A 24,685-nucleotide genomic window follows, 5' to 3' on the forward strand; every position below is an offset into this window, starting at 1 on the left:
AGAGGGCAGTGGAGGCCCAGTCTCTGGATTCATTTAAGAAAGAGTTAGGTCGAGCTCTCGAGGATAGTGGAACCAAGGGTTATGGAGATAAGGCAGGAACAGGATACTGATTAAGGATGATCAGCCATGATCATATTGAATGGTGGTGCAGGCTCGAAGGGCAGAATGACCTACTCCTGCATCTATTGTCTATTAATTGTGACATGCACTCCACTGTAGGAGTACAATGAAAAACCTTTACAATGTCTGCCTCTTATCGTGCTATCTTAGGTACATATCTTGGATACAGCAGGAGTAAAAGTAGTTGCATTACTTACAGTTGAAAGAAAAGTTAAAAAAAGGACAATAGTAAAGGGTTGACACTCCAGCAAAGTAGGAAATTTCAAATAGATATTCCAGCTTAGCAGCTCAGCGCAGGTTCTCTGCAGATGGTCTGACCACCCACCAAACCCCTCTGCAACAGCCATCCCCACTTCGCCCCAAGCCCAGACCATCTCTGTGTTTTTTGGAGCGGTGGGGTTGGTGGTCAGTGGTCAGCAAGTGTACTTTCATATGTTTCACAGAACTTATTACCTTTCTGTATGAAAAATTGATACTTAAGGCAATTGGTTCACTTTGAGAGACGAGCTTATGACATCTTCTGACTGGGGCAATGTTCAGACAAGAGGAGATATTCTCTTGCCGTCTTTTCATACACCTAACCATTAAAGGTTATGGCTTATTAACCTTTGCTAGCTGATCAGATGCTTCCAGAAATGTGATTGGATATATTGGCCTTACAGGGGATATAACAAGTTTACAAGAATGGCAACTGCACTTCAAGTATTAAGTTATGAGGAGAGATTACACAAATCAGGCCTGTTTTGATTTGATTTATTATTGTCATGTATATTGAGAAGTATATAGAAAATTACAGCGCAGTACAGGCCCTTTGGCCCTCGATGTTGTGCTGACCTGTGGAACCAGTCTGAAGCCTATCCAACTGACGCTATTCCATTTATATCCATCTGTTTATCCAATGACCTTTTACATGTCCTTAGAGTTGGTGAGTCTACTACTGTTGCAGGCAGGGCGTTCCACACCCCTACTACTCTCTGAGGAAAGAAACTACGCTGGCATCTGTCCTATATTTATCACCTCTCAGTTTCAAACTATGTTCCCTCATGCTAGCCATTACCATGCAAGGAAAAAGGCTGGTACATTGAGAAGTACTACCTTTTGTGCTAACCAGACAAATCCTACCTTGCTTAAGTGCATCAGGGTAATAGAACAGAATGCTGAATACTGTGTTACAACTACAGAGCAGGTGCAGAGAAAAATCAACTCTAATATCGCCATAGAACCCATAGTGTGTGGAAATAGGTCATTTGGCCCAACAAGTCCACGCTACTCTCTGGAGAGCATCTTAACCAGACTTGCCCCCTAGCCTATAATCCTGCATTTTCCACGGTCAGTCCACATAACCTGCACATCTTTGGACTGTGGGAGGAAACCCACACAGACGGGAGAGTGTGCAAACTTCACACAGTCATAGGAAGCTGGAATTGAACCCTGGTACTGTGAGGCAGCAATACCAGCCACTGTGTCTGTGGATATGCTGAATTTCCTTGGCCTTCATGAGGAAGTAGAGGCATTGGTGTGGATGGACCAGGACAGATTGTTAGTGATATTGCTCTGAGGAACTTGAAGCTCTCAATCACTTCCACCTCAGCATCATTGGAAAAGACAGGGGTGTGTCCCCCTCACTCTCAATAACCACCTCCTTCATCTTGCTGACATTGATGCAACATTTTCTCCTGAATTTAAAGGTTGTGGAGTTATCTGATTGAAGTCTTCCATACATTAATAGGATAAGATAGTAGATAAAGATATGATATGGATGTGCTGGTGTTAGACTGGGGTATACAAAGTTAAAAATCATACAACACCAGGTTATAGTCCCAACAGGTTTATTTGGAAGCATTAGCTTTTGGAGCATTGCTCCGTCATCAGGTAGCTAGTGGGGCAGAATTAAATGGCACAGGATTTATTGTAAAAAATGAGACAACTGAGATGATATATTGAACAAACCTAGATTGCTGTTAATCTTTAATCACTTAGAATGGGGATGCAGGTTTCAATTGATTAATATGTAAGTTCCAGAACTTCTTTCAAGTCACAGTCCCAAGATAATTTAAGGTTTTATCAGTATAAAAGAAAGTGACATCTCCGCTGAGACTGCATTAAAGATGTGGGGTTAGTCTGTCTGTATCCAAACCTTGAGTCTGACCTCTTGAACCACGGCAGTCCATGTGATGTGTATAGACCCACAATGCCCTAAGGGAGAAATACCAGGATTTTGACCCAATGACACTGAAGGAATGGCGTTATATTTCCAAGTTGGGATGGTGAGTGGTTTGTTGGAGAGATTTTGGATGGTGATGCTCCCAAGTATCTGCTGTCCTTGTTCTTTTAGATGGAAGCAGGCAAGGGAACCTAGGATGGGCAATAAATGCTGGTCCAATCAGCGATGCCCATGTTCCATCAGTTAATATAAAATGGACCAGACTCATTCATGTCACTCAAGTCGGTGTATTTCCTTGCTGTGTTTTGAAATTACAGAGTTATTTTGCATTAATGTATGATGCCAAGTCAATAACAAGCCTGTAACAGTGCCTCACTAAAAAGAGATCCGTCCAGATCAAGCACACATATCTGCAGCATGCACCAAAACCTCTGGAGTAGGTCCTGAATCCAAATTCCTTAGTTGAGAGGTGAGAACGTTACTAACAGAGCCACTCCCATTATCAACGGATAACATGGATTTGTGGGAAGAAAAATGAAAGTGACATTCCAAAACATATTTATGAAACAGATGTAGATATTTTCTAAGATACCTGTTCAGACACATTATTATGCACCTCTGGAGTGTGAGACTTGAACACAAGCATCTTGACTCAAATGTAGTGACACTATCACTGCTGCCTATATGGAAGGCAAGTTAGGATCTCTTAGGTGGTGAAGTTAGACGTATTTTGTTCTCATGAATACACGTTGCATTTGTCGTCAGTGAAAAGCACTCAGAATTCAGCCACTGGAGGGCGCACCATCACCATCTTTGACACCAATACCAAACTGGTTCATTTTCTGCTCTAGATGCAATCAGGAATTTGGGCATAAAAAGGAAATTGAACTCATGAGCATCATCAATGCTGATATTCCCCTGAGGCCAGGCTCCTGCCTAATTCTTCTAGGATCCCCTGATCCAGCCTCAGAGCTATGCACTGTGCCGTGTCACCTGGGGAACTCTAGTAGAGCAGATTCGGGAGGAATGAGAACACCAGCCCTTTCTCTCACTGCACTTGTTGGTGTATTCTGCTCAGTTTCACAGCCCAGTCTGTTTGTGGGTGGGGAGTAGATGACTAGTTGACCCATAACTGGGACCTAGTTGATGGTTGCTAGGGTGTGTCATATTCCAGTGGCTGAAGCATCGGATATCTGGGAGCCAGGGATCCTCACTGATCCCTTGCAGATCAGCAGAAGGCCTAATTGTGGTGTATTAATACAAGGAGACAATCCTGTTGATGTAAATGCTGTATATTTGCAGGACAGCAATAGATCATAGAACTGCATTAGCCAGTTAAAACTGTCTTGTGTTTTACTACATCAGAACAGGAGCAACACAATAGAATACTTATTTAGCTGTAATGGTCTTTGGTACTTCATGAATTAAAGCAATGTTATAAACATGAGTTTATGCTTACTTCAAAAATCTGAATTATGACCCTTTAATTAGCATTTCTCAAAAAGACCCTGACTTCATCATTGAAACAAACATCTCTGAATCATTGTTGGGGTCTGTCTATTTGTTGGTGTGGTATAGTGATAATATCTCTACACGGGTAATCCAGACCTTCAGACGAATATTCTCGGGACATGGATTCAAGTCCTACTACAGTAGATGGTAAATTTGAAAACAATAAAAATCTGGGGAGAAAATAAAAACTAGCTTAATGGTAACTATGTAACTACAGTCAGCTGTTGTTAAAATATATCTGATTCACTAATGTCCTTTACTGGTCTGGCCTACATATGACTCCAGATTCATGGCAATGTGGTTGACTCTTAACTACCCTCTGGGAAATAAATGCTGGTCTATACACATCCCATGAACAATTATGCTCCTTTCAAGGTAGGGAGTTCAGAAATGTGGCTAGAAGAATTATTCATATAAGATATGAAATGCTTGTCTTAATTGGTAATTCAATTGCTTATCCGCGCAAAAAGCCATGTTGGATAATTTATTGTTTATCTTTATATAAAACAAAGAACTGCAGATGATGAAGATCTGAAACAAGACCAGAAATAGCTGGAGACACTCAGCCAATTTGGCAGCATCTATGGGGCAACAGCAGAGTTAACATTTTGAAAGAGTCACCAGACTTGAAATGTTAACTCTGCTTTCTTCCCGCAGATGCTGCCAGATCTATTGAGTTTATCTAGCAATTTGTTTTTGAATTGTTTTTAATTGTTGAGAAGAAGATTTTAGAAGAAGGCACCTATCATTCTGGACCAATGAGTTGCTGTTTGAGTCTGATCCTCCTGATTAAGGAACCTCAGATCCCATTGATAGACCTGCAAGCTGCTTTTGATAATCACTAATACGACAATCACTTTACTGCTGGTATCTCTCAGACAAGTGAAATTAATTATTTGAGCAATAAATTGCCTGAAAAAATGTAAAAGCAATTGATCTCGACCTAAAAGCTGTTGGTGAGTTGTTATCATAGCTGGCCCATTATCTTACTTTGACCACTAGATGGTAGTCTGTACACAAAATGTCAAGCTTGTAAGAAGTTATCTATCCTTCATTGGGAAGAAAAGTTCTACCAGATCCACCACGTTATACAGAGCTGATGTACATTTTACTTCGCAGTAACTTGTCAAAGGCTTTCGTTTCGGAGAGTACTTTCCAAACACTTAAGAAAGTCTACACCATCCAAGGCAAAGGAACCCCATCCACAAACATTCCGCTATAGATATAGATTATAGAATCTCCAGTGTGGAAACAGGCCCTTTGGCTCAACAAGTCCACACTGACCCTCCAAAGAGTAACCAACCCCCCCCCCCCCACACACTTACCCCAGACTAATGCACCTAACCTACACATGCCGAACACTATGGGCAATTTTAGCATGGCCAACTAACCTGCACAGCTCTGGACTGTGAGAGGAAACCGGAGCACCCGGAGGAAACCCACGCAGACAAAGAGAGAATGTGCAAACTCCACACAGACAGTCGCCCAAGGCTGGGATCGAACCCCGGTCCCTGGTGCTGTGAGGCAACCGTGCTAACCACTGAGCCACCATGCCGTCCTGAAGGATCATGGAATTTTATAGTGCGGGAGGATGTCATTCGATCCACTGTGTCTGTACCAGCTCCCAAAACAGCTACCCAGCTGGTCCCATTCTCCAGCACTATTTCCTTGGCTCTCTAACTTCATCACTTTCAAATATCTATTCAGCTCTCTTCTGAAACCTCTGATGGAATCTGCCCCATCACTCTTCCTGATTCCAAATCCTAACAACTCTCTGAGTAAAGAATTTTTCTTCATCTCACTCCTAGCTCTCTTGCGAACAATCTTGAAATTATGACACTGTGTTACTGACATACCAACTAGCGAAAGCAGGATATTTTTCTCTATTCTATCAAAGATGTTCATAATTTTGAACACCTCAATATGGTCACCTCTTAAGCTTCTCTCCTCCAAAGAGAATAAACCTAATCTCTCTCTAATCTTTCCTTATATCTAAAGTCCCCCATTCCAAGTTCGCCTCCAAACCACTCACTACCCTGAAATGGAAATTTGTTGCTGTATCCCTTCGCGGTCGCTGGGTCAACATCCTGTAACTCCTTCCCTAAGGTCATTGTGGATCTACCCACATTACACAGACTGCAGTGGTTCAAGAAGGCAGCTCAAACACACCCTCTCAAGGGGGCAACTAGGGACAGGCAGTAAATACTGGCCCAGTCAGTGATGTCCGTATCCCATGAAGGAATGATAAAGAAAAGCTGACAACAGTACAACATCAGAGTAGATCACTCCATTGCAGGTAATCTGATCCTGCAAGGTGTCCCCAAGATTTTGAGCACTATCTGCAGTATCAGCACCTCCTGCTTGTAATGGATGGAAAAGCATCTCATGTTTTAAACTCTTGGATTTTGTTAGGGCAATCAGTATCCGACCAACCAGTCTGCTGTTCATATTTGCACTGATGCATTCAAAAGACCATAAGGCTAAACCTCTGAGCTTTCCTCATGGCCTTGAAAATTGTTCCACTTCAATTATTTCACTAATTTCTTTCTTAAGATTATTGTGAAATGTGCTTCCAACATGCTTTCAAATGGGCATTTCAGCTTATAGTAACTTGGGGTGTAAAAGATTGTCCTAATTTCTCCATTTTTAAAAAAAAACTGGTGTTAATTTTATGTAAAGGAGCTTGACTAATGTGAGCTTTGTTTTATATGATCCATCCTTTCACTTACGTGGTATTTTTACAGGTGAACTGCAATGAGACAATGTTCTGAGCAACGTGTACTTTGAGAAAGGTAAATGAACTTAAATTGGCAAACCCGTTAAAGCTGTTATTAAAGCTTTACGCAAGCAAACCAAAACAAGTGGGGATGGACAAACTCTGCTCACTAATGTACCAAATATAAAACCTGTAATTTGAGTTGGGTTATGGAGTGAGGAAGGAAATCATATACATTCCATTCAAATACGTGATGAGTTATCTCCAATAAAATGGACTAGGGTTAATGAACAGTAATGGTATTACAAAAACTCAATGAATGCTTCACATCCTTTATTGATTTTCAGATTGTAGTCATTAATACAACTGTTGTTTAGATAAGGTGGGAGAGTTGGACTAATGTTATCAAATTGTAAAGTGATATGAAACATCGCTGACAGCAATTGTCACTTCCTGTTTCAATTATTTTTATTCATTGACAGGGCATGGATGGCACTGGCCAGGCCAATATTAATTCCCTATGTCTAATTTCCTGGAGGGCAGTTGAGAGTCAGCCACATTGCTGTGGGTTTAGAGTCACATGTAGGCCAGACCAGGTAAGGATGGCAGATTTCCTTCTGAAAAGGACATTAGTGAACCTGATTGTTTTTTTTCCTGACAATCAACAATAGTTTCATAATCATCATTAGATTCTTAATCCTAGATTTTTAATTTAACCAGATTGAATTTGAGCCTCTGTAAGTGTAGCTCTAGTGATAATGCCACTAGATCATCACCTCATAGAGGCACAGTGTCATAGAGGTGTACAGCACAGAAACAGACCCTTCGGTCTAACTCATCCATGCCAACCAGACATCCTAAATTAACCCAGGCCCACCTGCCAGCACTTGGCCTATATCCCTCTAAATCTTTCTTATACATATACCCATCCAGATGCCTTTTAAATGTTGCAATTGTACCAGCCTCCATCACTTCCTCTGGCAGCTCAATCCATACACGTACCACCCTCTGCATAAAAAAAGTTGTCCTTCAGGTCCCTTTTAAAGCTTTCCTCTCTCACCTTAAACCTGTATCCTCTAGATCTGGACTCCCCACCCCAGGGAAGAGACTTTGGCTGTTTATCCTATCCATGCCCCTCATGATTTTATAAATCTCGATAAGGTCACCCCTCAGCCTCTGAGGTTCCAGAGAAAACAGCCCTAGCCTATTCAACCTCTTCCTATAGCTCAAATCCTCCAACCCTGACAACATCCTTGTAAATCTTTTCTGAAGCCTTTCAAGTTTCACTTGAGGTTTACAGCATAGAAACAGGCCCTTTTGGTACAACTTGTCCATGCCACCCAGTTTTCACAATTAAACTCCTGCCATTTCTCTGCATTTAGTCCACATCCCTCCAGATCTATGCCATCCATGTAGCTATCTAAATGTTTCTTAAATGACAAAATTATACTCTCTTCCACCACTACCTCTGGCAGCCCATTCTGGGCAGTCATCACCCTTCGTATGAAATAATTGCACCCCCGCAATGGATCCTTTTGTTATCTCTCCCCTCTCACCGTAAACCTATGCCCTCTCATTTTAATCTCTCCTAACCTGGGGAAGCCTACTCTTTAAATCCTCAAATTCTAATCTTTCTGGTTGCGCTGCCCTATTCACAAGGTATTGTTGGAATAAAACCATCAAAAATGTTGGATCTGTGTGTACGGTGCAGAGGGCCGTATTTATTTTAGGGTGTGTTATATTCGAAGGGTTAAGATCCAGAAGCAATAACCTTCAAGTGAAAATGAAGCCATTTAGGAAACTGATGAAAAAGAGTGTATTGTAGGAAAATGAGGTCTGTCCTCTTGTAAATGGACATGAGCAGGCTGGAATTAAAATGATAGTTTCCAGGAGTTAGTCAATACGGAGTGTGAGCATGAAGCTGTTGGGTGGTATTGTCACTGCAACTAGTCATTCACAGCAAGCCCCAGCTTTACATCATACGCTTTGGTTGGGTGGCTGTGGCAATGCCATTGTAATCCCATTGGATAGTAGCTAATAATCTGGGCTAAATGGGTTCAAATCCCAAAAGGACTGATGGCAAAATTTGATCTAAATAAAACAGTCTGGAATAAAAACGTTAACCTAATGTTGACCATATATCCACGGTCAACTGTTTTTTGTCAAGACATCTCACTGACTAATTCCCTTTAGGGGAAGGAAATCTACTGTGTTTAGATGCTCTGGCCTCCATGTGACTCCAGGCTCACATTCAGATGGCTGACTCTTAACTGTCCTCTGAAATGGTTGAACAATTCACTCAATTCAAGGGCAATTATTTGATTTGATTTCTTGTTACCACATGTATCTAAGTACAGCGAACAGTTTTGTTTTGCGAGCAGTGCAGACAGATGATACCATACCGGGACGTACAGATCATAGGGTCATGTAGGCAGAGCGACGCATGCAGGGTTACAGCTGCTCAGAAGGTGCATAAAAGCAAGGTCAGCATTAGATTTAAAATTAGAGAGGTCCATTCAGCAGCCTCATAACAGTAGGGAAGAAGCTGCTCTTGAACCTGTGGGTGCGTGCGTTCAAGTTTCTGTATCTTCTGCCTGATGGAAGAGATTGAAGAGAGTGTGAGAAACAAATGCTGGGGCAGCCAATGACACCTGCATACCATGCCAATAAAGCAAACACCAACCCCGGCACTTCCTTGTGATCTAATGGCACAATCAGACATATAAGTTAATCAGAGGGTTAGATAGGGTGGATAGTGAGAGCCTTTTCCCTTGGCTGGCAATGGTTAGCATGTGGGGATGTAGCTTTAAACTGAGGGGTGATAGATATAGGACAGATGTCAGAGGTAGGTTCGTTACCCAGAGAGTAGTACTGGCATGGAATGCCCTGCCTGCAACAGTAATATGCTGACTAACATTAAAGGGATATAAATGGTCATTGGGTAAACATATAGATGAAAATGGAATAGTGTAGGATAGATGGGCTTCAGATTGGTCTCCACAAGTCAGCACAACATCAAGGGCCGAAGGGCCTGGACTGCGCTGTAATGTTCTATGTTCTGTAACACAGCTGCCTTTGCACATTTCTATAAAGCTATCACTATTTACTTCACACATTTCTTTTCACGAGGGGATTGGAATCAGGTAAATTATCTCCCAGAATAAATTGTACAGGCTTTTGAAATTAAGTCTGATCAATTTCGGTGAGGTAAGAGTGTAAAGATATAGAAGTAATCTTGTTAAATATTTCAGATAAATTCTTAACTAACAGTTACTGGAAGAGGGTTGAATTTCTGGGTAACCTCCTCCTGTTCCTGTGTATAGGATTGTTTGTGAAATTACAAGCCCAGACATTACCATAAATATAATAGTCTATATGGGTAGTGCATAGCGTGATTAGTGCACTTGCTGGTATAGACAGTCCTCAGATTGTGAACAGGTTCTGTTCTGAAGTCTGTTCATTAGTCAATGTGTACACAACTCTGAACATGATGCAGGACAACATGAAGTAGATGTTCCTAAGTACAGGAAGCATTTGTATATTAGATCTTTAAAATTATGTCTGTACAGAATTGTGTTTGTAAGTACGAGCTTTCATTAGTCAGACATTTGTAAATTGGGGACCCCCCTGTACCTTGTAGTGAGGGACAAGCCCCCCATGAATTCTGAATCACCTCATCTTAATGACAATGACTATGCAAATTAACATTTTGCCTTTAATGCCCCAATACTTTCATGAAATTGCAGTATTTGCTGATTAATTGTCCATTAAACCCAACAGAGATATTCCTGTCTAGTAATTTAGTGTGTTCATACTTCCTTAACATTTAACAATTGTTAATTACTCATTAACTTGTCAGACCCTAACAACAAACAATAATTACAAGATCTCATTCCTTCTCCAATTAAATGTTTCAGGATTAAATGGTTTCTTTTTTCTCTTTCTCTCTGAATGCAATCTTTCTTTTCATCTCTGTTTCTCCTTCTGTACCTGATTTCACAATGAATTCACCCTTCTCCAATTCACCTTCTGACTCAGTTCTTACAACATAATGAAACTGACTGTTTGCTCCATTGTTGACCAAAGAAATGTGGTAACTGTTTGTTCTATTGTTGTCCATGCTCTCAGGTACCACATTGTCCTCGCTGGGCTGTTCTCAATTTACCTTTGCAGCAATTTTGTGGACAAAAAGTATTAGAACCTGAATAGGCATAAACTAGTGTGAATAACAGAAATGGATACAAATGCCCCACACCACCAAAATGTGGTCCAACAATTTTGTTGAGGGTTGAAAGTGCCAATTTAGTAATTAAACATTAATCAGTGTTACAAATTAAGTCTATCTTACACTCTACTTTCACTTTTTTCTTTCAGTTTTCCCCATGTTATGTGGAGAAAGTGAGGTCTGCAGATGCTGGAGATCAGAGCTGGAAATGTGTTGCTGGAAAAGCGCAGCAGGTCAGGCAGCATCCAGGGAACAGGAGAATCGACGTTTCGGGCATAAGCCCTTCCTGAAGAAGGGCTTATGCCCGAATCGTCGATTCTCCTGTTCCCTGGATGCTGCCTGACCTGCTGCGCTTTTCCAGCAACACATTTCCAGCCCATGTTATGTGGGGTCACCATGATGTTGGTTTGTCAAATTGGTATTCACTGTTGTTTTGGATTTAGCAGCTGGTTTTACAGCTGATGGTCTCACTCTTACACTCAGTATCTTTAGAGCCATTACTACTCTTTATGTTCTAATAGCCTGATGTTCTAACTGTACATTTATTCTAAACAGTCTGCGCTTAACGTTTCAATTATATACACAGCACAGCTAATGTGCACAGTATTGATCATTTTATTTAAGGGAGAATGTGAATGTTTTGGAGGCAGTTCAGAAAAGGTTTACCAAACTGACACGGGGAATGGGTGGGTTGTCTTCTAAGGAAAGGTTGATCAGGCTAGACTTGGGATTTAGGAGAGTAAAAGGTGATTAGAATGAAACATGATGAATTCTGAGGAGTCTTGACAGGGTGGATGTAGAGAAGATGTTTCCACTTTTGGGAGAATCTAGAACAAGGAATCATGTTAAAAATGAAGAGTTGTCCATTGATAACTAACATGTCTTTCCTCAGAGAGGGCCCTGACGCTTTGGATCACTCTTCCTCAGAAGGCAGTGGAGAAGAGTCTATCAATATTTTTAATAAATAAAGAACTATTTGCAGGTATCAGTCAGTCAATAACTGCCAGCAGAATTATAAACAAAATGAGGGGAGGATTTGAAAGAAACAAATGCTTGTTAAGGAAGGAGTTAAAACATAGACTGGAATGTGGACTGATCAGATCAAGCATGATCAGATTGATTGATGAACAGGCCTGAGGGGCTGACTGATCTATTTCATGCTCATAATGTGTTCGTATGATTAGCGATGTGCAATCAAATCCCATCTCTTAAAGCAGCCTCTCCCTTGTACCAGCCAGGGATGTAGTGCCATTGACAGTTGCTTTATCGCTGTGCATCAAAGCTGGTTCAAAGATGTGTTGCTTTGGTTAACATTACCATTATGTGGTCTTCAAACAACACACTATAGATTCAACTCCTGCTTCACACTGTAGGTTTCATTTGACTACAGTAAAAGGATAGAATTTCCAATATTTATTAACAATATCCCAACATATAATCAGGCAGGGATAGTACTGGTTTTGAGAAAGATTGGGGAAATAAATCAGAAATTAAATATTTACATAACAGGGTAAAACCCAATTGAAACACCTTAACAAAAATTACGATGATTTGCTTTCAATACAATAGTTGATAAGAGATTGTAGCCTAAGAAATGCTTTAATTGTAAAAAATCTCAGTCTGAAAAAAGATGAGATATAGGTTCAAAATTATAAAGAATAAAACCATAAATGTTATGTTTTTGCTGTAAAATTCTTCATCCACTCTCAGAAAGATTTATCCATTTAGTCCCATTCATCTGCCCTAGACTCACAGAATTTCATATTTTTCATCATTTGAATAATTATCTTTTTTCCTTTTAACTGCTGTCTGCTTTGACTACAGGTTCTGGTCTGACATTTGATGTTCTGAAAATCCATGTGTAAAAATGACTGTCTTCCAAGTCCTCCTTCAATCTGTTGATAATTCTGCCTACTGTTCGACTAATACCTGCAAATCATTTTCTCTTCTCAGTGTAACTTATCATAAGCACTTACCAAAATCAAACTACAGGCTCAAACTTTTCTTAAGCTGGGAGATACACTTAAACAATGATATTGCAAAGATGGTGAAAATACTGTATGAGTCAGAGACTAAAACTGAGCAGTAATAAAACTACTATCTGGATTAGTGGTGGTGGAAGAGCACAGCAGTTCAGGCAGCATCTAAGGAGCAGTGAAATCGACGTTTCGGGCAAAAGCCCTTCATCATGAATAAAACTGCTTCTAGTACATTCCACCTTCACAATGCCAAGATCAAGACAGAATTGTATGTCACCATGGATGGTCAGAGACTGAAGCGTGAACTCCACTCTGGGCAACACGTTTGGTTGAACCTTTTTGTACCTTCATCAAGACTGCAGGAACTAATGAAACCTATGTAACCTCCTCAGTTAACTGTCCGGCACTTCACTGGGATCTCACGCCAAGGCCATAAGGTCCTCTGCTTTTGCCATCATGTGCTCAGCTGCAGAATCTTGGGCCCCTGTATGGTACCAATCTGCCCACACTAAACATACTGAAATGCAACTCAGCACATCAGCACTGATATTCTTCAACCCAATTACCACCCCAAGGTCATAGTCACCACAATGCAATATGACACAGGAGATTCAGACAGAACTGGATAATACCACCCAAGACAAGGATTGCACAGTTCGGTCTTCTTGTCTTTGAAATGTAACTGAGGGCCACTGAGGATATTGTTATACACGGTTAATATTGGAGATTGCATTTGGCTACACCCAATCTGATGACGTCATACAGTCTGAGGTGGAGAAAGGGCAAGCCCAGCTCAAGATTTCTATACGTTCCGGCATGTCATCCCGAACTCCTCATCGTCTTAGTACTTGTGTCTAACTCAACAATCTAACTTACTATTGCTGTCACACAGTGAATGGTTACCTGTAATTAAAGTAAACACCTCTTCTTGTTAAGACTCATTGGTGATTCATCCTCTACTGCTGTTAACCAAACAGACCCTTACAAACAATAAAGAAACAAGGAATGGGGGAGCAGTCTGATCATTGTTGCCATCTACAGTACGTACAATGGAGATGTTTAAAATTATGAGATAGACAGGTTCTTGAGTATCAAGGAGATCAAGGGTTACTGAGAGAAGGCAGGAGAATGGGGTTGAGAAACATATCAGCCATGATCAAAAGGCGGAGCAATCTAGATGGGCTGAATGGCCTAATTTCTGCTTCTCTGTCTTATGGTTTTATGGTCTCATGAGGGGTGTTGAGTGGATAGAAAAAGACGGTATCCAATAGGATGCAGCTCATTAACCAGGAGCAAAGCTTTTGAGGAATAATTAGAACATTAAGAGGGGAATTGAGGAGAAGCTATTTTCACAGAGAGCATGGTGAATATCCAAAGCTCCCTGCCTTTCACCCCTTTTCAGGTCAATGCGTTTTTCCAAGTTACTTGAAAGGGTTCGGAAAAGAGTCACAAGGATGTTGGAGAGTTTGAGCTATAGGGAGAGCCTGGAGTGTCAGAGGCTAAGGGGTGATCTTTTAGAGGTTTATAAAATCATGAGGGGCATAGATAGAGTAAATAGACAAGGTCTTTTCTCTGGGCTATGCGAGTCCAAAACTAGAGGGCATAGGTTGAAGGTGAGAGGGGATAGATTTAAAGGGAGCCTGAGGGACAACATTTTGTTCATGCAGAGGGTGGTGCATGTATGGAATGAGCTGCCAGACGAAGTGATGGGGACTGTTACAATTACAATATTTAAAAGGCATCTGGATGGGTATATGAACAGGAAGGGTTTGGAGGGATATGGGCCGAATGATGGCAAATAGGACTCGGTCAAATTGGGATGTCGGGGTAATGCAGGAGAGTTGGACCGAAGGGTCTGTTTCCGTGCTGTATGATTCTATGACTCAACTATTCCATAGGACAGACAAACTGACCCTTGGTTTGAACATCTATCCAACCCTCATTCAGTGTGGAACAGAAGTTGACAAGGATCACTGTTTTGCTGAAAATGTGTTGCTGGAAAAGCGCAGCAGCTCAGGCAGCATCCAAGGAGCAGGAGAATCGACGTTTTGGGCATGAGCCCTTCTTCAGGAATGTGGAGAGTGTGCCAAGCAGGCTAAGATAAAAGGTAGGGAGGAGGGACTTGGGGGAGGGGCATTGGAAATGCGATAGGTGGAAGGAGGTCAAGGTGAGGGTGATAGGCCGGAGTGGGGGGCGGAGAGGTCAGGAAGAAGATTGTAGGTCAAGAAGGCGGTGCTGAGTTCGAGGGTTGGGACTGAGACAAGGTGAGAGTTGAAGTGTTGAGTGATGGGGTGGTTGGGTTGGTTGGTCCGGGTGTCCCAAAGGTGTTCTCTGAAACGTTCCGCAAGCAGGCGGCCTGTCTCCCCAATGTATAGGAGGCCACATCGGGTGCAGAGGATGCAGTAAATGACACACTTCTTCGGTTTGGTTTATTTATTGTCACATGTACTTTGTTACAAAATACAGTCAGATGTGATGCATAGTGTCGCCACTCTCCAGCACCATCTTAAAACACAGAAAAATAAACTAAAACATGGAATATAAAGGCAAAAGAATAACGAAACAAAGAAAATATTTTCAACTTTGCAGTCCTTCTTGTTAAGCTGTTGATATCTTGTTAAGATGTGCAGGTTAGGTGGGTTGGACATGCTAAGTTGCCCATAGTTAAGATTAGAATGGTGCTGGAAAAGCACAGCAGGTCAGGCAGCATCCGAGGAGCAGGAAAATTGATGTTTCAGACAAAAGCCCTTCATCAGGAAGCCTTCCTGATGAAGGGCTTTTGTCTGAAACGTCGATTTTCCTGCTCCTCGGATGCTGCCTGACCTGCTGTGCTTTTCCAGCACCACTCTCATCTTAACTCTGATCTCCAGCATCTGTCGTCCTCACTTTCGCCAAATTGCCCATAGTATTATGGGAATTAGTCAGGGGTAAATATGGCATCTGAGTGGGTACTCTTTGGAGGGTCGGTGTGGACTTGTTGGGCCGAAGGGTCTGTTTCCACACTGTAGGGAATCTAAAAATAAATTACCCCGTCCAGGAATGTGCAGATAAGGTGGTTTAACATGGTTAAAAAACAGATTATGGGGAGAATTCAAGATGGCAGCGATGTAAGAAGTCTGCCTTGCTGAGCTTGGCATCACAATCCTGGCAATGTGGTGCTCTCATCCTCCCCTTACTAGCCATTTCCATTAAAATCGGTCGTGTAAAGTCCCCAGAATTTCTAAATATCACTTTTAACATTCAGGGAAGATGACCAAAGGGAAGGGACTGCATGGATTGCAACGGACATGCCCATAGCTGCACCGCCAACTCCCGCGGATGCACCTTGCAACTTACCAGAGTAGCAGAGTTTGTTCTTGGAGTTCGTCAAATTCCGAGAGAAGATTGAATCAGCGCTGGAGGAGTCCCGGACCAGACTGGAACAGATCTCGGCCATGCTACAAAAGCATGAGCAGGAGATCCAACAACTTGGGCAGCGCGTGGAGGAGGTGGAGCAGCGAACTGCGGCGTCAGAGACGGTGACAGAATCCTCGACAGAAACAGAGGTGTGGGCCTTAATTGAGCATGTTGATGATTCACCAGGTCAGAGAAAGGATATCTGCATTATCGGGTTCCCAGAGTGAGAGGAAGGGGATCAGCTGGTCAGCTTTCTGGAGCAATGGCTCCCGCAGCTCCGGGAACTAGGAGCCTAATCGGGCCGGGTGTGACTTGAGCGGGCTCACTGGATTGCGGTGCACAGGCCTGGATTGGACCAGTGTCCCCACCCTGTCCTAGCTCGATTTCATTGTTACAGAGACAAACAAATGGTTATGGAACCTCCACAATGCTGGGGAAAGATCCACAGGCCTTATTCAACAAAGGGTCGAAAATCATTTTGTTTTTAGGACTTTTTTAGGAAATCTTATGAGTAAGTAAAGAAGAGGCTGAGAGATTTGAACATTCAATACTCTGTAAGGTACCCTGCAGTGTTGCGCTTCAGCCATGCAGGGTCCGTGCATAATCTTGGTTCAGTGGAGAAGGCAAAGGATTTCCTCGATACTTTAAAATAGACTGGTTGGGTCAAATACTATAGACAATGGTGTTTCCTTGGTTCTCCCTGTTGCTTACTTTGTGTGCCTGGCTTTGTTCCTGTAATATGTGGGGCTGCTTCTTTTTCCCTTTCTTGTTATTTTTGCTAGTCCCTGTTATTACGTCTTTTTTGGTTGGGGTGGTCATTTCTTTTATTGACAACAAGCAGGGATCGATGTATGTGTGGGATGGGTTGGTTGCCCATTTTTAATTTCCATGCGTGTAAGCTCTGTGCTTTCTTTGTTTCTGTTTTGCCAGGGTTTGGGGTGCAGCTTCAGCTGGAAGGAGCCATAGATATGCTCGTGAGTAGGGTGACTGCCCCCACTGAGCAAGGGCGAAAGTCAACAGATATTTATTTTTTGTTTATTTTAGGATGAGTTATTAGAATTTTTGCTTTGGTAGTGTTTGTAGTTGCATTTTTTAGATTTTATGAATCTTTTCTTGTCTCCACTTGGTGCATTATGAGTAGGATTCTTCCTCTTGGGGGGGGGGGGGGGGGGGGGGGACAGACCACTTTAGACAGTTCTTGCATGGTATTTTGCACAACAAGTAAAACTAATGTCATTTACAAAATGCCTTGCAAGAACTGTAACAAACAGCACATTGGACAAACAGGCAGAAAACTGGCCACCAGGATACATGAACATCAACTAGCCACAAAACGATATGACCCTCTCTCACTACTATCCTCACATACAGGTGAGGAAAGACACCACTTTGACTGGGACAACACATCCATCTGGCACAAGCCAAACAGAGACATGCACGAGAATTCCTAGAAGCATGGCATTCCACGTGGAACTCTATCAACAAACACATCAACTTGGATCCTAATTACCCTCTGAGAAAAAGGACTGGAAATAACATCACCACAGGAAATGACATCACCAATCCAAGGAAACCTAAACACATGAATAGAAAACGGGTCACTGACACCAATGTTTCAGCGGAGGCTCAAAGATGATGTTAGATTAGATTAGATTACTTACAGTGTGGAAACAGGCCCTTCGGCCCAACAAGTCCATGCCAAGTATGGCGACAAAGAGTTTGAAAACGAACCTTCCAGCTCAGCAAGCAAAACCAAGATCCAGAACCCCAACCTGAGCTACAAATGTCCTCAAAACTCGCTAGGGTATAGATAGATTAGAGACTTGGCCAGAGAAATGCTAGGTTGAATTTAACCCAGACAAATGCAAGGTAATGCATTTTGGGAGTTCTAATGCAGGAGAGATGTATACAATAAATGGCAGGACCTTTAGAAACATTAACACACAGAGAGATCTTGGCGTACAGGAGCACAGTTCCTTGAAAGTGGCAACACAAGTGGATAAAGTGGTCAAGAAGATGTGTGGCATACTTACCTTCATCGGTTGGGGCATAAGGTATAAAAATTGGCAAGTCATGTTGCAGCTGTTCAGAACTTTAGTTAGGCCACATTTGGAATACTGTGTACACTTCTGGTTGCCATACTACCAGAAAGATGTGGACACTTTAGAGAGGGGAGGGCAAAAGTTTACCAGGATGTAGTCTGTTCTGGAGGGTATTAGTTATGAGAAGCAATTGAACAAACATAGTTGTGAGACTCATCTATAGGATGGATAGTCAGTCTCTTTCCCAGGGTAGAAATGACAATTATGAGCAGACATAGTTTTAAGGTAAAGGGGTTAAGTTTGAAGGAGATTTGAGAGTCAGGATTTTACACAGAGGTTAGCAAGTGTCTGGAATGTACTGCCAGAGGTGGTGGAGGCAGATACAATAGAAACATTTAAGATGGCTCTTAATAGATGTATGAATCGGCAGGGAATAGAGGGATATGGACAGCATAGAGGCAAGCGTCATGTGTGGGCCGAAAGCCCTGTTCCAATGCTATATGGTTCTTTGTTTATCTCATACAAACCTATAAAATTCTAACAGAACTAGGACGGATAGATATAGGAAGGATATTCCTAATGTCCAGGGAATCCAGAACCAGGGCTCACAGTTTAAAGACATGAGCTAAGTCATTTAGGACTGAGATGAGGAGAAATTTCTTTAGCAAAGAGTGGTCAGCATTTGGAATTTACTGCCACAGAGAGTAATTGAGGACAAAATTTTGAATGTTTTCAAGAAGGTGTTCGATGTAGTTCTTGGAGGTAAGGGATTGAAGGATATGGAGACAAAGTGGGAACAAGGAACAAGCATGGTTTTATTGAAGAGTGGAGCAGGCTTGAAGGGCTGAATGGCCTACTCCTGCTCCTACGTTTTCTATGTTTGAAACATTTGGGATGTATTTGAAGAACTGTCAACTACAAGATAGTGGACCAAGGCCTGGGTAGTGGAATTAAAGCTTCAGTTTTGACTGACCAGACATGATTGGTCATAATTTTTTATGAACCTATGATTCCAGCAAATCTCTTTCGTCTTAACAACACTCTCAACTTGAACACAATACTGTTACTGAAACAATGATAGGAACCTGGAGAAGGAGAGTAAAGAATAGATACCACCGTTTGATGAAGGTGGCTCTTGGGGGCTCATGTAGACAGAAAACTCCAGAAAGAATCATTTGGACTGAATAGAGCATTCCTTTCTTGTATTTTCTACACAATCTTATGTCATTCAGATCTACTTTTTGCTTTTCCTACTTTATGTCCGTATTTACAAGGGAATTTCACAAACATTTCTACAACTGTATAAAAATCTTCCATTTTTAAGCAGTGTATATATTGTACATAATCTCTCTTTATCATCTCACATATTTTATATTACTTTGTGATGCTGACATAGAATCCTTGATGGTTCTGTAAACCCTGACCGAAACAATTTGAGTTGCACATAATCTGAACAAGGTCCCTACCTCCAGTTTATTATAAGGTTAACAACACATTAGTTCAGAGTTTGTTCTGTGTGGGCAAAAAGTCAGTGTTTCATCCTTATGGTGTTTTTCCAGTGTGCTCAGTGCCTGAAAGCTTTTCACTCTCAGGATAATGAGCTTTGACCGCTTGATGTAACATCATTCCCCAATAATGATTGTCCTTTCCCAACAATCAATGTTATATCTATGATTCACATGTAAATCTTGCCAGTCAGTCTTTATTTTATCTTATTCTCTCTGCTATTGACTGTGGGAGCATCACAAACAGGCTGGGTAATTCTGTGTCACCCAGACCTGCAATAATCTACAAGTAAACATACACACACTCATCGGACACGAATAGGTTCAGGAACCCTGATTTACCTTTAGCTTCATGAACTGAGGGACATTGAACTAGACTGCGCGGACCACAACACCTTACCCCATCGTTATCACTGACTCAGCAGACAGCAGCTAACGCAATGGTCAAACTCTCAACCTTCCTGAATTAAATTTCAAAAGATGTATCACTGAATAATTTCAATTAGTTGTTAAGTAATTGGATGTACTAAATTCTATTCCAAATTCATAACCCAGCTGTATTCAAATTGTAAACCTCTGAACTGGTGTATTGAGGTACACAGCTGAATCTTACACTTTTTCGGCTGTCAGTTTTGTTGAGCTTCATGGAAGATTTCTCTCAGAGGGTGAGTGAGTTCTGTTGGCATACCTTAGCCAATAACAACTCATTAACCTCCTATCCCAGCCCTATGGTGCTCCCCACATCCAATTATAGTTCCATTCCACCATTTGCTATAGCAGGAATAAATAGTTGCACACCCAGACACTAGCTTCAGTTGGAGTTGTCCGGCACAGTTCCTGATATTTGCCCTGGACATGGCCGATGGGGGAGTTTGCACCCTGCAGGGCAGGCAGGGAACCGCAACTCCTCCTGGGCGGGATGGTGCAGAGGAGGAGGAGGCCATGATACCAGACCCTGCTAGCCTGTGCCTAGGTTACCACCGGAGTCAGTGCAGTCTGTGCTGTCTGGAGGAATGCCCGACATTTTAGGAAGAAGGTCAATGTCCTCCTCCACTCTGCCAGGATAAGTGCCACCATCGTCTCTCTGCCACCTCACACTCACTCTCTCTCTGCTACTGCTCCCACCACCCAACAAGACTCATGCCTTACCACTCCCACTATCTCCTCACTATCACCTTCCCAAACTATCCCTGTATGCCACTGCAATTCAGTGATACCGTAAACCTGGTCTCTCAGACAAAGAGGAAAGAGGCAAGGCATATGAACATCCAGGCAGGCTCAGGGTGAGTAAGGGAGTGTTGTGACAGTGAAGGGAGAACCCGATAGGAGATCCAGCCTGGTGCATTCCCTGAGCTGAGTGTGTGTCCCTGAGCACACAGTGTCCTTGCTGCAATGTTACAGTAAGAGTTCCCAGGGAAGCCTGAGGTGTAGTAAACAATGGAAACAATAAACCTGTATTCCTATTTTCTGAAGATCTTTTCCATCACAGTCACCATACTGTATCCTCTGTTCTATTAAACATCCACACTATTTCTGAAATGTTTGAATCCTGATGCAGGTCAATAACTTTATTGTGAGGGCCATTGAACCTGCGATCGCAGCCTTGGAACCCAGCCTTGAATATTTAGTTTCAGCAATCGTGTTCGGGTGAGTATTGGCAGTCTTAGACACGAAGCCAAGTACAGAAACAGAAGCTGGAAATGTGTTGCTGGAAAAGCGCAGCAGGTCAGGCAGCATCCAGGGAACAGGAGAATCGACAGCAGGCTGGACAAACTTTCCTCATTCCTGAAGAAGGGCTTATGCCCGAAATGTCGATTCTCCTGTTCCCTGGATGCTGCCTGACCTGCTGCGCTTTTCCAGCAACACATTTCCAGCTCTGATCTCCAGCATCTGCAGACCTCACTTTCTCCTTACAGAAACAGAAGACCTAGATATGAGAAAACAGAATCAATCAACGTCAATTTGTCTTCTCGTTACTTTTGATCTTATTTTGATGTGCTCTCTATGTGCTTCTGAACCTGATCTCTTATCATTTTTATACCCAGTCAGACCTTGAGCTTTGAATTCCCTTCCAAGACCTCACCACCTTGCTGTTTCAGCTTTCTCCTTAAAGATGTTACATAAACCTGACATCTCTGACCAAGCTTCTGGGTCAGCTGTCCCAATATTTGCCTCGCATCACACACAAAGTCAAAAGTTATCTTGCATCACTTCTGAGGAGTACCTTGGAATGTCTAACTACAGTAACATTTTTCTTTTGATTGTGCAGAGGCTGAAGTAAGACTAATTATTGTGTCAGGCTTGTTTTTGTCTGACTATTACAGTGCATCAGAATATCGGTGTTGCTAACAGATTTCCCATCCAATAGTTAAACACATGTCTTATTGCAGCCTGATGTGTATTCTATCTGACCAGGCAGAGGCTGGGAAAACCTACATATGTACAAAAAATCATGTGGGATATGTGGGTGGAAAAGCATGGAAAGTGATGAAAAGATGTAAAAAAACTCAATTTGCTCAAGAAGATTTTCATACATTTGAGAAATGGTTTTGCCGTCTCACAGAATTCCCTTTGACTGTAGCTGCAGTATTAAACACAAGGGTACAGGCAGCTCAGGATGGATCTACCCTATACCATCATGGTTAGATCAGGGTGGATCTACCCTATACCATCATGGTTAGATCAGGATGGGATCTACCCTATACTATCATGGTTAGATCAGGATGGAGCTACTCTGTACCATCATGGTTAGATCAGGATGGATCTACCCTATACCATCACGGTTAGATCAGGATGGATCTACCCGATACCATCATGGTTATATCAGGATGGAGCTACTCTGTACCATTACAGTTAGATCAGGATGGAGATACTCTGTACCATCGTGGTTAGATCAGGATGGATGTATCCGATACCATCATGGTTAGATGAAGATTGATCTACCCAATACCATCATGGTTAGATCAGGATGGATCGAAACTGTACCATCATGGTTAGATCAGGATGGATCTACACTGTACCATCATGGTTATATCAGGATGGAGCTACCCTATACCATCATGGTTAGATCAGGATGGATCCATACTATACCATCACTATTAGGTCGGGATGGATCTACCCTATACTATCATGGTTAGATCAGGATGGAGCTACTCTGTGCCACCATGGTTAGATCAGGATGGATCTACACTGTACCATCATGTTTACATCAGGATGGAGCTACCCTATACCATCATGATTAGATCAGGATGGATCTCCCCGATACCATCATGGTTAGATCAGGATGGATCTACCCTATACCATCATGTTTAGATCAGGGTGGAGCTACTCTGTACCATTACGGTTAGATCAGGATGGAGATACTCTGTACCATCGTGGTTAGATCAGGATGGATGTATCCGATACCATCATGGTTAGATGAAGATTGATCTACCCAATACCATCATGGTTAGATCAGGATGGATCGAAACTGTACCATCATGGCTAGATCAGGATGGATCTACCCTATACCACCATGGTTAGATCAGGACGGAGCTACTCTGTACCATCATGGTTAGATCAGGATGGATCCATACTATACCACCATGGTTAGATCAGGATGGATCTATACTGTACCATCATGGTTAGATCAGAATGGATCTACCCTATACCATCACTATTAGGTCGGGATGGATCTACCCTTTACCATCATGGTTAGACCAGGATGGAGCTACTCTTTACCATTATAGTTAGATCAGGATGGATCTACCCTATACCATCATGGTTTGACCAGGATGGAGCTACTCTTTACCATCATGGTTAGATCAGGATGGAGCTACCCGATACCATCATGGTTAGATCAGGATGGATCTACCCTATACCATCATGGTTAGACCAGGATGGAGCTACTCTGTACCATCATGGTTAGATCAGGATGGATCTACCCTATACCATCATGGTTAGATCAGGATGGATCTACCCTATACCATCACTATTAGGTCAGGATGGATCTATCCTATACCATCATGGTTAGATCAGGATGGAGCTACTCTGTACCATCATGGTACCATAATACAATAAGCTTCAATCTGCAATTTGAGAGGGAGAGGGTACAATCGGAAGTGACAATATTTCAGTTGAATAAAGGGAACTATGGGGCTATGAGGGAGGAGCTGGCCAAAGTTCAATGGTGCAATACCTTAGCAGGGATGACGGTGGAGGAACAATGGCAGATATTTCTGTGTATAATGCAGAAGATGCAGGATCAGTTCATTCCAAAAAGGAAGAAAGATCCCAGGAGGAGGCATGGGTGGCCGTGGCTGACAAGGGATGTTAAGAAACATATAAAGTTAAAAGAGAAAAACTATAACATAGCAAAGATAAGTGGGAAAACGAAGGACTGGGAAGCTTTTAAAGAACAACAGAGGGTTACTAAGAAGGAAATACGCAGAGAAAAAAATGAGGTACGAAGGTAAACTGGCCCAAAATATAAAGGAGGATAGTAAAAGCTTTTTTAGGTATGTGCAAGGCAAAAAAATGGCTAAGACTAAAATTGTGCCCTTGAAGACAGAAACAGGGGAATATATTAAAGGGAACAAAGAAATGGCAGAAGAATTGAATTGGTACTTCAGATCTGTGTTCACTGGGGAAGACACAAGCAACCTCCCTGAGGTAACAGTGGCTGAAGGACCTGAACTTAAGGGAATTTATATTTGCCAGGAATTGATGTTGGAGAGACTGTTAGGTCTGAAGGTTGATATGTCCCCGGGGCCTGATGGTCTACATCCCAGGGTACTGAAGGAGGTGGCTCAAGAAATCGTGGCTGCGTTGGTGATTATTTTCCAGAGTTCGATAGATTCGGGATCAGTTCCTACGGATTGGAGGGTGGCTAATGTGCAACCACTTTTTAAGAAAGATAGGAGAGAGAAAACATGAAATTATAGACCAGTTAGTCTGACCTCAGTGGTGGGAAAGATGCTCGAGTCAATTATAAAGGGTGAAATTACGACACATCTGGATAGTAGTAACAGGTTAGGTCAGAGTCAGC

General features: G+C 42.2%; 1 long non-coding RNA gene across 1 annotated transcript in view; it reads left to right on the plus strand.

The window, feature by feature from the left end:
- The first annotated feature begins 15,831 nt into the window (after positions 1-15,831).
- LOC122558024 overlaps positions 15,832-24,685 on the plus strand; it is a 97,432-nt gene continuing 88,578 nt past the window's right edge. The window contains exon 1 of the long non-coding RNA XR_006314003.1: positions 15,832-16,261. This is a non-coding gene — a long non-coding RNA (uncharacterized LOC122558024). The remainder of the gene's footprint in view (positions 16,262-24,685) is intronic.

This window comes from Chiloscyllium plagiosum, chromosome 16 (genome assembly GCF_004010195.1).
Source record: "Chiloscyllium plagiosum isolate BGI_BamShark_2017 chromosome 16, ASM401019v2, whole genome shotgun sequence".
Taxonomy (NCBI): Eukaryota; Metazoa; Chordata; class Chondrichthyes; order Orectolobiformes; family Hemiscylliidae; genus Chiloscyllium; species Chiloscyllium plagiosum.